Genomic DNA, 13,664 nt, shown 5'->3' on the forward strand with positions numbered 1-13,664 from the left:
CTTAAAGTAAAACCGAATTCTCAATTATTAGCTCAAGTATGCACTCGTTACTTCACGTACAAGGCATTTTAATTATGAAACATCATACGCTAAGGGGAAGGTCCCCCACACAAGGTTAGACAAGCAACTTACCTCGAACCAGCTCAAAATTAACCCGACACCACGTCTTTGCCACGAGTACTTGACTCCAAATGGCCCAAATCTATTCAATTCAATTGCATAACTTAAATAACACTTCAAGTAACTGATTCTACATTAAAAATTTTAAGCTAATACATGAAATTATGTAAAATGACCAAAATGCCCCTCGGTCCCACGTCTCAGAATCGGATAAAATTTATATTTCCAGAAACCTCGCACTCTCACGAGTTCAGTCATGTCAAAAGTACCAAAATTGGACTTCAATTTGTCGCTCAAATAAAAACTTAAAGGTCTCCAATAACACAAGCCCTAAACCCCCAATTACCACTAATTTTCCTTAATTTTTCATGCTTAAGTTGATAAAAATCACTCCAATTAACGAGCTCACAGACCAAAGATCTTACCCCAATGAACTTCTCTGAAAATCCCTCTTGAAAAGTGCTCCCCAAGCTTCTTCCATTTTGAAAAATATGAAAAAGGGCTAAAATTCGCGAAGGCAAGAATTTATATGTTCTGCCCAGTGATCTCCGCATTTGCAACCCTGGGACCGCATCTGCGATCCCACTTCTGCGGAGACTTCATCGCATCTGCGACTTTCACTTAAAGACCCAGTTTTCGCATTTGTGGAACATTAACCACAGGAGCAATTCCGCCTCTGCGAACCCTTCACCACATCCGCGATTCTTGAAGAAATTCCCAAAGTCTGTTTTTGCGGTCTCTATGCCGCTTTTGCGGCTCCACACCTACGGAACCCAAACCGCAGGTGCGGTTACGACAGAAAACCAGCTGCTGCAGCAAACATCCAAACTCAAAATCCTTCCGTCAACCAGCCGAATTCATCCCGAGGCCTCCGGAACCTCAACCAAAGGCATCAACATATCCTAAAACCGTATTCAAACTTGTACCAATCTTCAAAACACTTCAAACAACATCAAATCAACTAAAACACATCGGATTCAAGCCTAAGTTTCTAAATTCTTTCGAATTCCACTTTTGATCAAAAACCCAACCTAACCACGCCCGAATGACCTGAAATTTTTCACACACATCCCAAATGACACAACAGAACTAGTGAAACTCTCGGAATTCCATTCCGACCCTCGTATCAAAATCTCACTATCGAACCGGAAACTTCAAAATTCAACTTCGACATTTCAAGCCTAAATTAGCTACGGACCTCCAAATCACCATCCGAACACGCCCTTAAGCCCGAAATCACCCAACGGAGCTAACAGAACCATCGAATTTCTATTCCGAGACCGTCTTCACACTGTTCCGACAACAGTCAACTTTCCAACACTTAAGCTCTCATTTAGGGACTAAGTGTCCCAAAACTCTCCGAATTCAAAACCGAACATCCCGGCAAATCACATTAGCAGAAATAAACTGGGGGGAAGTAGTTAATAGGGGTTCGGGGCATTAATTCTTAAGACAACAAGCCGGATCGTCACATCCTCCTACACTTAAACATTCATTCGTCCTCGAACTAGTATAGAGACATACCTGAAGTAGTGGAAAGATGAGGGTAACGGCTGCGCGTATCCTGCTCGGTCTCCCAGGTCGCCTCCTCGACCGGCTGACCCCGCCACTGAACCTTCACCGAAGCAATGTTCTTTGACCTCAGCTTTCTGACTTGCCTGTCCAATATTGCCGCTAGCATTTCAACATAGGATAGATCCTTGTCCAACTGGACTGAACTGAATTCCAACATGTGCGATGGATCACCGTGATACCTCCGGAGCATCGAAACATGAAAAACCGGATGAACTCCTGCCAAGCTGGGAGGTAAGACAAGCTCATAAGCAACCTCCCCAACACGCTTCAATATCTCAAAAAGGCCAATAAACCTCGGACTCAACTTCCCTTTCTTTCCAAATCTCATAACGCCTTTCATAAGCGAAACCCGAAGCAGAACCCACTCACCAACCATATAGGAAATATCACGAACCTTTCGGTCTGTGTAACTCTTCTGTCTGGACTGCGCTGTATGGAGTCTATCTTGAGTCACCTTAACCTTCTCCAAAGCATCATGAACCAAATCTGTGCCCAATAGTCTAGCCTCACCCGGCTCAAACCAACCCACCGGAGATCTACAGCGCCTACCATGTAAAGCCTCATACGGTGCCATCTAAATGTTGGACTGATAGCTGTTGTTGTAAACAAACTCCGCCAATGGCAAGAACTGATCCCAAGACCCTCTAAACTCAAATCACACACGTACGGAGCATATCCTCAAGAATCTGAATAGTGCACTCGGACTGTCCGTCCGTCTGAGGGTGAAATGTTGTACTCAACTCCACCCAAGTACCCAACTCATGCTGAACGGCCCTCTAGAACTGTGATGTGAACTGAGTACCTCTATCTAAAATGATGGACACTAGAATACCATGCAGACGAACAATCTCCCGGATATAAATCTCCGCCAACCGCTCCGAAAAATAAGTAGTACACACAGGAATGAAATGAGCGGACTTGGTCAGTCGATCCACAATCACCCAACTAGCATTGAACTTCCACAAAGTCTGTGGGAGCCCAACTACAAAGTCCATGGTGATTCGCTCCCAGTTCCACTCAGGAATCTCTATCTGCTGAAGCAACCCACCCGGTCTTGCTCATACTTCACCTGCTGACAGTTGAGGCACCGATCTACAAATCCAACTATATCTTTCTTCATCCACTTCCACCAATAGTGTTGTCTCAAATCCTGTTACATCTTCGCGACACCCAGATGGATGGAATACTGCGAACTATGGGCCTCCTCCAGAATCAACTCTTGAAGCCCATCAACATTAGGTACACAAATTCGACCCTGCATCCTCAATACCCCATCTTCACCAATAGTCATATTTTTGGTATCACCGTGCTTAACCTTGTCCTTGAGGACATGCAAATGAGGGTCATCATACTGCCGCTCCCTGATACGATCAAATAAGAAAGATCGAGAAACCACGGAAGCTAGAACCCGACTGGGCTCCGAAATATCCAATCTCACAAACTGGCTAGCTAAGGCCTGAACATCCATCGCCATAGGCCTCTCCGATTCAAGTAAATAAGACAAACTCCCCAAACTCTCTGCCCGGCAACTCAAAGCATCAGCCACCACATTGGCCTTGCCCGGACGATACAAAATGGTGATGTCATAACCCTTCAACAACTCCAACCACCTCTTCTGGCGCAAATTTAGATCCTTTTGCTTGAACAAATGCTGCAAGCTCCGATGGTCGGTATAAATCTCACAGGGAACCCTGTATAAATGATGGCACCAAATCTTCAGGGCGTGAACAATGGCAGCTAACTCAAGGTCGTGAACAAGGTAGTTCTTTTCATGAAAACCCCTCCACAAAACGACGGTAGTAGCCTGCCAAGCCAAGAAAACTACGGATCTCTGTAGCTGAGGATGGTCTGGGCCAACTCTGTACGACCTCTATCTTCTTCGGATCCACCTGAATACCCTCACTCGATACCACGTGGCCTAAGAATGCCACCGAATCCAACCAAAACTCACATTTTGAGAACTTAGCATATAACTTCTTCTCTCTCAGATTCTTAAGCACAGTCCTCAGGTGGTGCTCATGATCTTCCCATATCTAGAAATACACCAGAATATCATCAGTAAAGACAATGACGAACGAGTCAAGATACGGCCGGAACACACTGTGCATCAAATGCATGAAGGCTGCTGGGGCATTGGTCAGCCCAAATGACATAACAAGGAACTCGTAATGACCATACCGAGTCCTGAAAGCAGTCTTCGGGATATCTGGCTCCCGAATCTTCAACTGATGGTAACTTGAGCGCAAATCAATCTTAGAAAACACCCGTGTGCCCTGAAGGTGGTCAAACAAATCATCAATACGAGGCAAAAGATAACGGTTCTTCACTGTAACCTTGTTCAACTAGCGATAATCAATACACATATGCATAGAACCATCCTTTTTCTTCACCAACAAGATAGGAGCACCCCAAGGTGATACACTGGGCCGAATAAAACCCTTATCAAGCGATTCCTGTAACTGATCCTTCAACTCCTTCAACTCAGGAGGAGCCATACGATACGGAGGGATAGAAATAGGATGAGTGCCTGGCAGCAGATCAATGCCAAAATCAATATCTCTATCAGGCGGCATGCCTGGAAGATCAGATGGAAACACATCAGGAAAATCCCGTACTACTGAAACTGAATCAACTAAAGGGGTATTAATACTGACATCTCTCACATAGGCTAAATACGCGTCACACCCCTTCTCAACCATATACTGAGCTTTAAGAAAACAAATAACTCTACTGGGAGTGTGATCTAAAGTACCTCTCCATCAACACACAGTACACCTAGCATAGCCAGCGTTAAGGTTTTGGCGTGACAATCAAGAATAGCATGATGGGGAGACAACCAGTCTATGCCCAAGATAATGTCAAAATCTACCATGCTGAGCAATAATAAATTGGCTCTAGTCTCAAAACCACGAAGAGTAACCAAACACGACCGATAAATGCGGTCCACAACAAGAACCTCCCACGGGAGAAGAAACATAAACAGGGGAACTCAAAGAATCCCGAGGTACACCCAAATGCGAAGCAAAATAAGAAGACACATAAGAGTAAGTGGAGCCAGGATCGAATAGAACCGATGCATCTCTATGACAAATCATGACAATACCTATGATGATAGAATCGGAGGCAACTACCTTGGTACAAGCAGGAAAGGCATAGTATCTGGCCTAGCCTCCCCCTCTAGGGCGACCTCTACCTCCCCGACCTCCACCTCTAGCTGGCTGAGCAGGTGGGGTAGCAACTGGAGCTGTAACCATAGCGTGAGAACTCTGCGGGGCATGCTATGGTTGAGAAGTCTGTAGAGATGCACTCCTCCCAAGTCTAGGGCAATACTTCACCACGTGGCATGTGTCACCACACTCAAAATAATCTCTGGGAGGATGTGGTGGCTGTGATTGGCTAGGGCCATGTCTGCTGGACTGACCTCAAAAAGCACCCCGCGCAGGAGGCGCGCTAGAAACCGGAGGTACATAATAAGGCTCCTGAGGCCTAGGAGGAGCTGCAGCACTACTGGCTCCTGGAAGAGCTGAATGATCAAGGCGACTCATATAACCCCTACCATGATGACCTGCAGCTGGGATAAGGGCACCAAAATAGTGGCCCGACTCTCGAAACCTCTTGGCCTCCCTCTCCTCTCTCTCCCTAGCATGCATACCCTCAATCCTCGTAGCAATGCTCACCACCTGCTGATAAGAAATGTCCATCTCCAACTCACGAGCCATGCTAGATCTGATACTGGGAATAAGCCCCTCAAAAAACCAGCGAACCCTCTCACGAATAGTAGAAACCAAGGCTGGTGCATGCCTAGCCAAACTGGTGTAACGGATAGCACACTCTGAAACAGTCATAGCACCCTAGCGCAAATGCTCAAACTCTGCGCGCCATGCGTCCCTAAGGCTCTGAGGAACATACTCCCTCAGGAACAGATCTAAAAACTGAGCCCAAGTCAGTGAAGCAGCCTCATCTGGACTGTCTAACTTGTAGGTGCGCCACTACTCATAGGAGGCTCCTCGAAGCTGGAAGATAGGGAAAAGAAACCCCGCTCGATCCTAAGATAACCATGGTACGGAGAATACGGTAACACTCATCAAGAAATCACAGAGCATCCTCCGTTGCTAGACCACTAAACAGAGGAGGCTTGTACCTATTGAACCTCTCAAGCCTCAGCTGCTCCTGCTCGAAAGCCGCTGCCCTGCCCTCGGGCTGAACTGAAATTGCAGACGGTACAACAATAATCTCAAGGACCTGCTCAACATGCACTCGCTGCTCATGAGTGCGGGCGGCGGGAGTCTATGCTCCTCCCCCAGCCTTGGATGTGGCTGCAGCAACAGGAAGCAACCCTGCCTGAGCCAAAGTGGTGTACATGCTCAGGAACTGTGCTAGAGTCTCCTAAAGAGCTGGAGTAGTAGTAGTAGTAGGCATGTCAGGTGCCTGGACTCCGGCTGGCTCTGCTGGTGGTACCTCGGCGACAGCTCGCGCAGGTGCTCTGGTTGCACCACGTGTGCGTCCTCGGCCTCTACCCCGGCCCCGGCCTTTGATGGCTGCAGTAGGGGGCGCAGGTGCCTGATAATCTTGGGTAGCGCGTGTCCTCACCATCTGTGAGAGAATAGAAGACAGAAGTTTAGAATTGTGAAGTCAAAATATCGCACGACAAGGAAATCAAATGAAGTGGTATTTTCCTAACAGTTACACAGCCTCTTGTAGGTAAGTACAGACGACTTTGTACCGATCAGCGAGACTCTAATAAACCGACTTGTGTTCCATGACTCCTATGAACCTAGAGCTCTGATACCAACTTGTCATGACCCTGGTTCGCCCTCCGTGAACCATCGTGACAGCACCTAGTCTCTACGACTAGGTAAGCCTAAATTGCGGAAGAAAAACCAAAATTTGCGGATGTAAAAACAATTTAAAATAGAAATAAAGTTATAACAGTGTTTAAATGTGCCGCTCGCCATACACCATATATATAAATCTCAAAAAATCAATGTCTAAATCCAAGACCCGAAAACCCACGAATCACATGCTAGAAAATACTACATAGCTCTAACTCCGCAATATCTTAATAGGACAGGAAATACATAAGGGCTAAATACTAAAAAAATAGGAATGGAAAGGGACTCCTCGGTCTGTGGATGCGGCAGATATACCTCGAGGTCTATACGGAGCATCTCGCTTCAAGGATAGTGAGTCTGAGCAGAGGTACCTGGATCTGCACATGAAAAACATTGCGCAGAAAGGGCATGAGTACACCACAATGATACTCTGTAAGTGCCAAGCCTAACCTCGGTCGGGTAGTGACGAGTAAGGTCAGGGCCCTACTGAGATTAAGTAAATAATAAGATGACAGGATAAGATAAGCAGTACAATTGAGAATCTATAGTAAGAATCTATACAGGATAATAAGAGTACAATAACGAAGCAGAGATAAAGGCAAACCAGAAAGAAATACCACTCACAACAAGGATGATAACCAGGGATCTCTTGGTATCCTCAATATATACTAGGGATCTCTTGGTATCCCGAGGATCTCTTGGTATCCTCAATATATGCCAGGGATCTCTGGGTATCTTGAGGATCTCTCGGTATCCTTAATATATGTGCCAGGGATCTCTTTTTATCCCGCACCTCAGTCCAGATCCTAAATACGTACAGGGGATCTCCCGGGATGCCGTTTCGTAGTCCCAAATTAAAACACACAGCAGTAACACAAGAATATTGAATTAAATGCTAATTTCGTACTAAGAACAGTAAATTCTAGCCTAACATGAATCACGTAAATCAATTAAGGCAATTTAAGCAAATAGGCAATTAAGTCAACTAAGCATGCTTTTCTAATCTAACAACAGGCTAAGTTTGCAAGTAGAATAAAACCGGAAAGAAAGGAAGTCAGCTTAAATACTTAAAGTAAAATCGGATTTTCAACAATTATCTCAAGTACGCACTCGTCAGCTCACGTACAAGGCATTTCAATTGTCAAATATCATATCCTAAGGGGAAGGTCCCCCACACAATGTTAGACAGGCCACTTACCTCGAAACGGCTCATAATCAACCCAACACCACGTCTTTTCCACAAGTACTCGACTCCAAATGGCCCAAATCTATTCAATTCAATTGCATAATGTAAATAACACTTCAAGTAACTGATTCTACAATTAAATTCTAAGCTAATACGCGAAATTATGTAAAATGACCAAAATGCCCCTCGGGCCCACGTCTCGGAATCGGATAAAATTTATATTTCCAGAAACCTCGCACTCTCACAAGTTCAGTCATATCAAAAGTACCAAAATCGGACCTCAATTTGTCCCTCAAATCAACACTTAAATGTCTCCGATAACACAAGCCATAAACCCCCAATTACCACTGATTTTCCTTTATTTTTCATGCTTAAGTTGATAAAAATCACTCCAATAACGAGTTTAGGGACCAAGGATCTTACCCCAATGAACTTCTGTGAAAATCCCTCTTGAAAAGTGCTCTTCAAGCTTCTTCCCGTTTTGAAAAATATGAAAAAGGGCTAAAATTCGCGATGGCAAGAATTTATATGTTCTGCCCAGTGATTTCCGCATTTATGACCCTGGGACCACATCTGCGGTCCTGCTTCTGCGGAGACTTCATCGCATCTGCGACTTTCACTTAAAGACCCAGTTTTCGTATCTGCGGAACATTAACCGCAGGAGCGGTTCTGCTTCTGCAAACCCTTCACCACATCTGCGGTTCCTGAAAAAATTCCAAAGTTCGCTTATGTGGTCTCTACGCTGCTTCTGCGGATCTGCACCTGCGGAACCTAAACCGCAGGTGCGGTTATGACAGAAGACCAGCTGCTGCAGCAAACTTCCAAACTCAACATCCTTCCGTCAACCATCTGAATTCATCCTGAGGCCTCCGGGACCTCAACCAAAGGCATCAACATATCCTAAAACCTTATTCAAACTTGTACCAATCTTCAAAACACTTCAAACGACATCAAATTAACCAAAACACATCGGATTGAAGCCTAAGTTTCAAAATTCTTCCGAATTCTGCTTTTGATCGAAAACCCAACCAAACCACGTCCAAATGACCTGAAATTTTGCACACACATCCCAAATGACACAACAGAACTACTAAAACTCTCGGAATTCCATTCCGACGATCAAAATCTTACTATCGGACCGGAAACTTCAAAATTAAACTTTTGGCATTTCAAGCCTAAATTAGCTACGGACCTCCAAATCACCATCCGAACACACCCCTAAGCCCGAAATCACCCATGCAGCTAACGAAACCATCGGATTTCCATTCCGAGGCCGTCTTCACACAGTTCCGACTACAGTCAACTTTCAAACACTTAAGCTCTGATTTAGGGACTAAGTGTCCCAAAACTCTTCGAACTCAAAACCGAACATCCCGAAAAATCACATTAGCAGAAATAAACTTGGGGGAAGTAGTTAAAAGGGGGTCGAGGCGTTAATTCTTAAGTCGACCGGCCGGGTCATCACACCGATTGGCGTAAAACTATTTCTTTGCCTTTGTTCCCCTCCCTGCCCCTATTTTCTAGGGTTGTTGAGTGCTCGAAAATGTTGTGAAGAAAAGAGTGCGTTTTGCGATGCTGACGCTCGCCATAAGGAGTGACTCAGTGGTTGGACAGATGACCGGACATTGTTCGGAGGATAATACTGAGGTGGATTAGGTAGAGCTCGGGGATAGGTTTGGGGTTGGGGTTGAGGCTGGGTATATTGGTGAGGCGGACCCTTTGGACCATGTCGTGACCCTGAAACAACCATGGCAACATCATTGTGTTCCTTCTGACCCAGCAAGCTTCCTGTGTCATTCTGAATTGCTTGTGTTGTGGCTTTCAAAGCAGAATAACTCACGATCTTGCTCAACTTCAGTCCATCTTCTACCATTTCTCCCATTTTTACCACATCATTAAAAGGCCTACCCACAGCCGAGATCAAATGCCCAAAGTATGTTGGCTCTTCAGCTTGAAGAAAGTACTCGACCATCTCGTTTTCTTCCATCGGGGGATTGACTCTGGCAGCTTGCTTTCTCTATCTAAGCCCGTATTCCCTAAAGATTTCAGTAGGCTTCTTTTCCATCTTGGCGAGGGGCATGTGATCCGGGACAATTTTTATATTGTACTGGAAGTGCCGGGCAAAGGCCTAAGCCATATCATCCCATGTGTACCACCTGCTAGCATCTTGGCGAGTGTACCACTCCGGAGCTGCCCTACTTAGACTCTGACTGAAATATGCCATCAATAATTTGTCCTCCCCACCAGCGCCACTCATCTTACTACACTAGCCTCTCAGATAGGCCACGGGATCTCCATGTCCATTATACAAATCAACTTAAACCCAGTAGGCAGTTGGATGTCAGGAAACAAGCACAAGTGTTTGTAAGCCACGCTCATATGGCTCCATATCCCTTGCATGTTTCTAAAGACTGCTCTAAGATTTTCACATTCCTAGATATCTCATCTTGCTCCACTGCCTTAGCAGACTTTTCAGTTTCACCGGGAGACTCGAAATGAGGAGCGTTCGAGTATGAATCCGAGACTTTGAATGTTGGTTCTGGAGCATAGTGTTGGGCATCAGGACTTTGAACACAGTCTCGTTAGAGGATCGAGGACAAATAGCTGGTGGAGGAGCTACAAATGCATGAGTGGCCAAAGGAGCGAGATATGAGGTGATTTGGTGGGTAGAGTGTGAAAAGGTTGTGGGGTGATATCAGCAGTAGTGGAAATATGGATTTGTGATAGTGGTGGGATAGTTGCGAGGTTTTCAGTGTAGTTAGTGAGGAATGAAGGTGGAGGATGCCCCCTGATCCAAGACTGATACATTTCTGTCATCTGCTGTTTCAATATTTGGACCTCCCCTTTCAACTCAGATTCTGATTCAACAGTTCCCTTAGACGGATCGATGACCGTTGTGTCCAACTCTTTGCCAGCCATGACTACCTTGCTCTTTGACCTTGTGTTGTATGGATGAGTTACCTTAAGAAACACAAACAAACCACCCTTCTGCTCAATGAAGATAACAAAAAGGAACAAAATGGTGTCATCACGTTAGCGTTATGGTATTTAACGGCTAAAAGTAACACATTGCGTGCAATGCACCTAGCAATAATTAACGGTTCAAAAATGACTTCGAGGGTCACAAGGTCACTTGGCATCATCCCAATTTGTTCATTTCAATCTTTTCTTTTCTTTTCTTTTCTAGCACTTCTTGGCTTGCTCATTTTCCTTCCTTTTTTCTTTCTGATTATCGCTCTTTTCTTTCCTCTCATTTCTCACGTCCCACGACATCACCCTCTTGTTTTCCTTTTTTTGTTTTTTTTTTTCCTTTTAATAAAAAAAAATGATTCGATCGAACCCTATGTAGGTTGCCTAAGTATCATGACGCCGCATGAATCAGATCTTTGCATAGTTCGGAAAGATCGGAAATAAAGTAAACAAACTACTATTTGTTTAATGACTACTCCGATGAGAAAAAAGAAGAAAATCTCGCTCTTTTTTTTTAGACTTAATATTCTATAATCTATTCTAAACCCAATCTTAAACGAGCATATATTTCTTTTTTTTTTTTTTGAAACAGATACTCTATAAGAAATTATTAAGGAAAAACCCCCTTGAAGAGAAAATTATTTTTGATTCATTTTTTTAGGAAGGAAATCCAAGTATTGAACCAAAGAAAAATATTTTGAATTTTCGTTTGATATCCTGAAAAAAAAATTTTGAACCAAGAAATTCAAAAAAGATAAAAAATATTTTTGGATTCAATTTGATTACCTAAGGGAGAAACTCTGAAAATAAACCAAAGATAAAGTACGTTTTTTTTCTTCTATGCACAATGTCCTAAAGTTCTACTAAAAATAAAAAGACTTTTTTTTCTATTCATTTTTTCATTAATTTACCAAAGCAGAACCTCAAAAGAAAATCTTTTTGGATTTTTGGAATTAATATCTTAAAGAAAACTTTTAAAGAGGTACTAAAAGAAAATTCTCTTTTTTTGAAGAATTTTTAGTTTTAATATACTAAAGAAAATCTAAAAGAAATTTTTTATTTTGAGTTCTAATATTTTCTATATATTAGAAGCGCTTGAGTTTCGACATGCGTGTTTTGTGTCTTTTTTTATAAAGGTCAAGGTTAATTTAGTCATTTCAGAACATCACTCACTGATATTATATACGTGGCTTTCATTTATTTATACAGAGCTCCGCGTGTAACAATTAGACAACACCAGGTGTATTTTAACAAGATAATAACTTAGGTCTCTGTTCCTCTTCGTGCTCTCAAGTTGCAGATAAGTTTCACTTTCAATCAATGTTGCCCATATCTTTACTTCTTTTTCCTTCGTTTTTTCCTAGGTTTGTTTTAGGTTGTCTGCATTCTTCTTAGATCTCCTTCTCTTTTCTCTTTTTTTTTTTTCCCTTTTGTATTCTTTTGGTAATTGTGAATCTCAATGGTTTGTGCAGGTTCTCTTTTCCTTTATATTCTTTTGGATAATTGTGAAGCTCAATGATTTTTGCAGGTTCTCTTCTCATGTTTCTCTCTGATTTTTCTTGATCTTTTACCCCTCTTTCAATTTTTTGCCGTCTTTTGGATTCTTTGCATTCTAATTATGTCTGCCGCTTAGCTGTGGCTTGTGGGACATAGTTTTGGTGCCCAAAGCACTCAAAGAGACAATTCAGACCAGACATTACAATATATATAGAAACTGAAATGATCCGCAGTCATTGCTTTAGAAATATCTTATCTAATTGAGCTGTTAATTATATATATGCTTTGTAATGGTAAAGTAGTCGAGGGTCTACTGGAAACAACCTTTCTATCTTCACAATTTTAGTTTTGCAATTCAATGGCTTGTGTGTTAAATCGGGCTTAAAAGTGCATTTTAAGCTCTAACCTTGCTGATTTTTAGAATTTTGTGATTTTTCTGTGTTCTTCACATACTTTTGATTATGCAATTTCATGGCTGTTGTGTGCTATATGGGAGTTCAAACATACTGTTATACTGCAACATGTTGTAATTGCAGATTATCTGAACATGAAAGAAAGGTTTAATATCAATGCGATTATTTTGAAAATAGAAGAGTGGACCTGCAGAGTTCAAGTAGTTGATAATGGCAGATTTAGGGATAACAAAGAAGGTAACAACTTATGATTATGCATGATGAAAATATAGTTTTTGTTGAACTCATAAATTCCCAGCAATAAATGAACTAATCTACTGTTTGCTCGTATATTTGCTTACAAAATTGCAAGAAAACTATGAATTTTAGAAAAAAATTATTCATGTCATACATATTTGGATATCCTAATTGTGTCTTATATTGTTACAGGAAAACCAAGTCTACGGCATTATATTCAATGCTGAAATAACACATTATGAAGATCTGCTTCATTCTTTCCGCACTTACTTGGTGTTTGTTGCACAAGTTAGGAATCAGATTATATGCATGGAAATCCAGTTAAGAAATTCACTTGGACAATTGATAGGAGCACGTTCGCTGAGCCAATAAAAACGATCAATATGGTCGTCGACGGGACTAACTCTTGCACCATTTGACAGTTTCAAGTATCAACTCAAGGGATCCAAATTTGATAATTGAAGGTTATATGATGACCCAAGAGGTCATCACTTGTGTTTAACTGAATTTTGTGTCTCCGAGGCATAGAAAACTTTATTTTATAGTCAAAAGTTATCATTTTGCACAGATTTTCATATTTAAGCTTTTCAGCTACGCGCCCGGACTGCGCACGCAAATCGTTGCGAAGAAGGCTGCCCAGACCACCTCTCACATTTGCGATACAAGGCTCGCATTTGCGAGGTCGCATTTGCGAGACAGGCTTCACAAATGCGAAGCCTGCAAGTCTGGAACACCAGCAATAAGACCTGCAATTTCTAAGTTCAAAATGCGCTCCGTGGCCTATCCAAACTCACTACTCCACACTAAATATACACACAACCTCAAAAACATTCT

The 13,664-nt window shown here is 42.7% G+C and overlaps 1 long non-coding RNA gene across 1 annotated transcript; it reads left to right on the forward strand.

The window, feature by feature from the left end:
• LOC109223015 lies at nt 11,935–13,381 on the forward strand. The gene is made up of 3 exons (XR_002067505.1): nt 11,935–12,211; nt 12,717–12,830; nt 13,023–13,381. It is a non-coding gene; the product is annotated as an uncharacterized LOC109223015 (long non-coding RNA).

Source organism: Nicotiana attenuata, chromosome 2, assembly GCF_001879085.1.
Source record: "Nicotiana attenuata strain UT chromosome 2, NIATTr2, whole genome shotgun sequence".
Lineage (NCBI taxonomy): Eukaryota > Viridiplantae > Streptophyta > Magnoliopsida > Solanales > Solanaceae > Nicotiana > Nicotiana attenuata.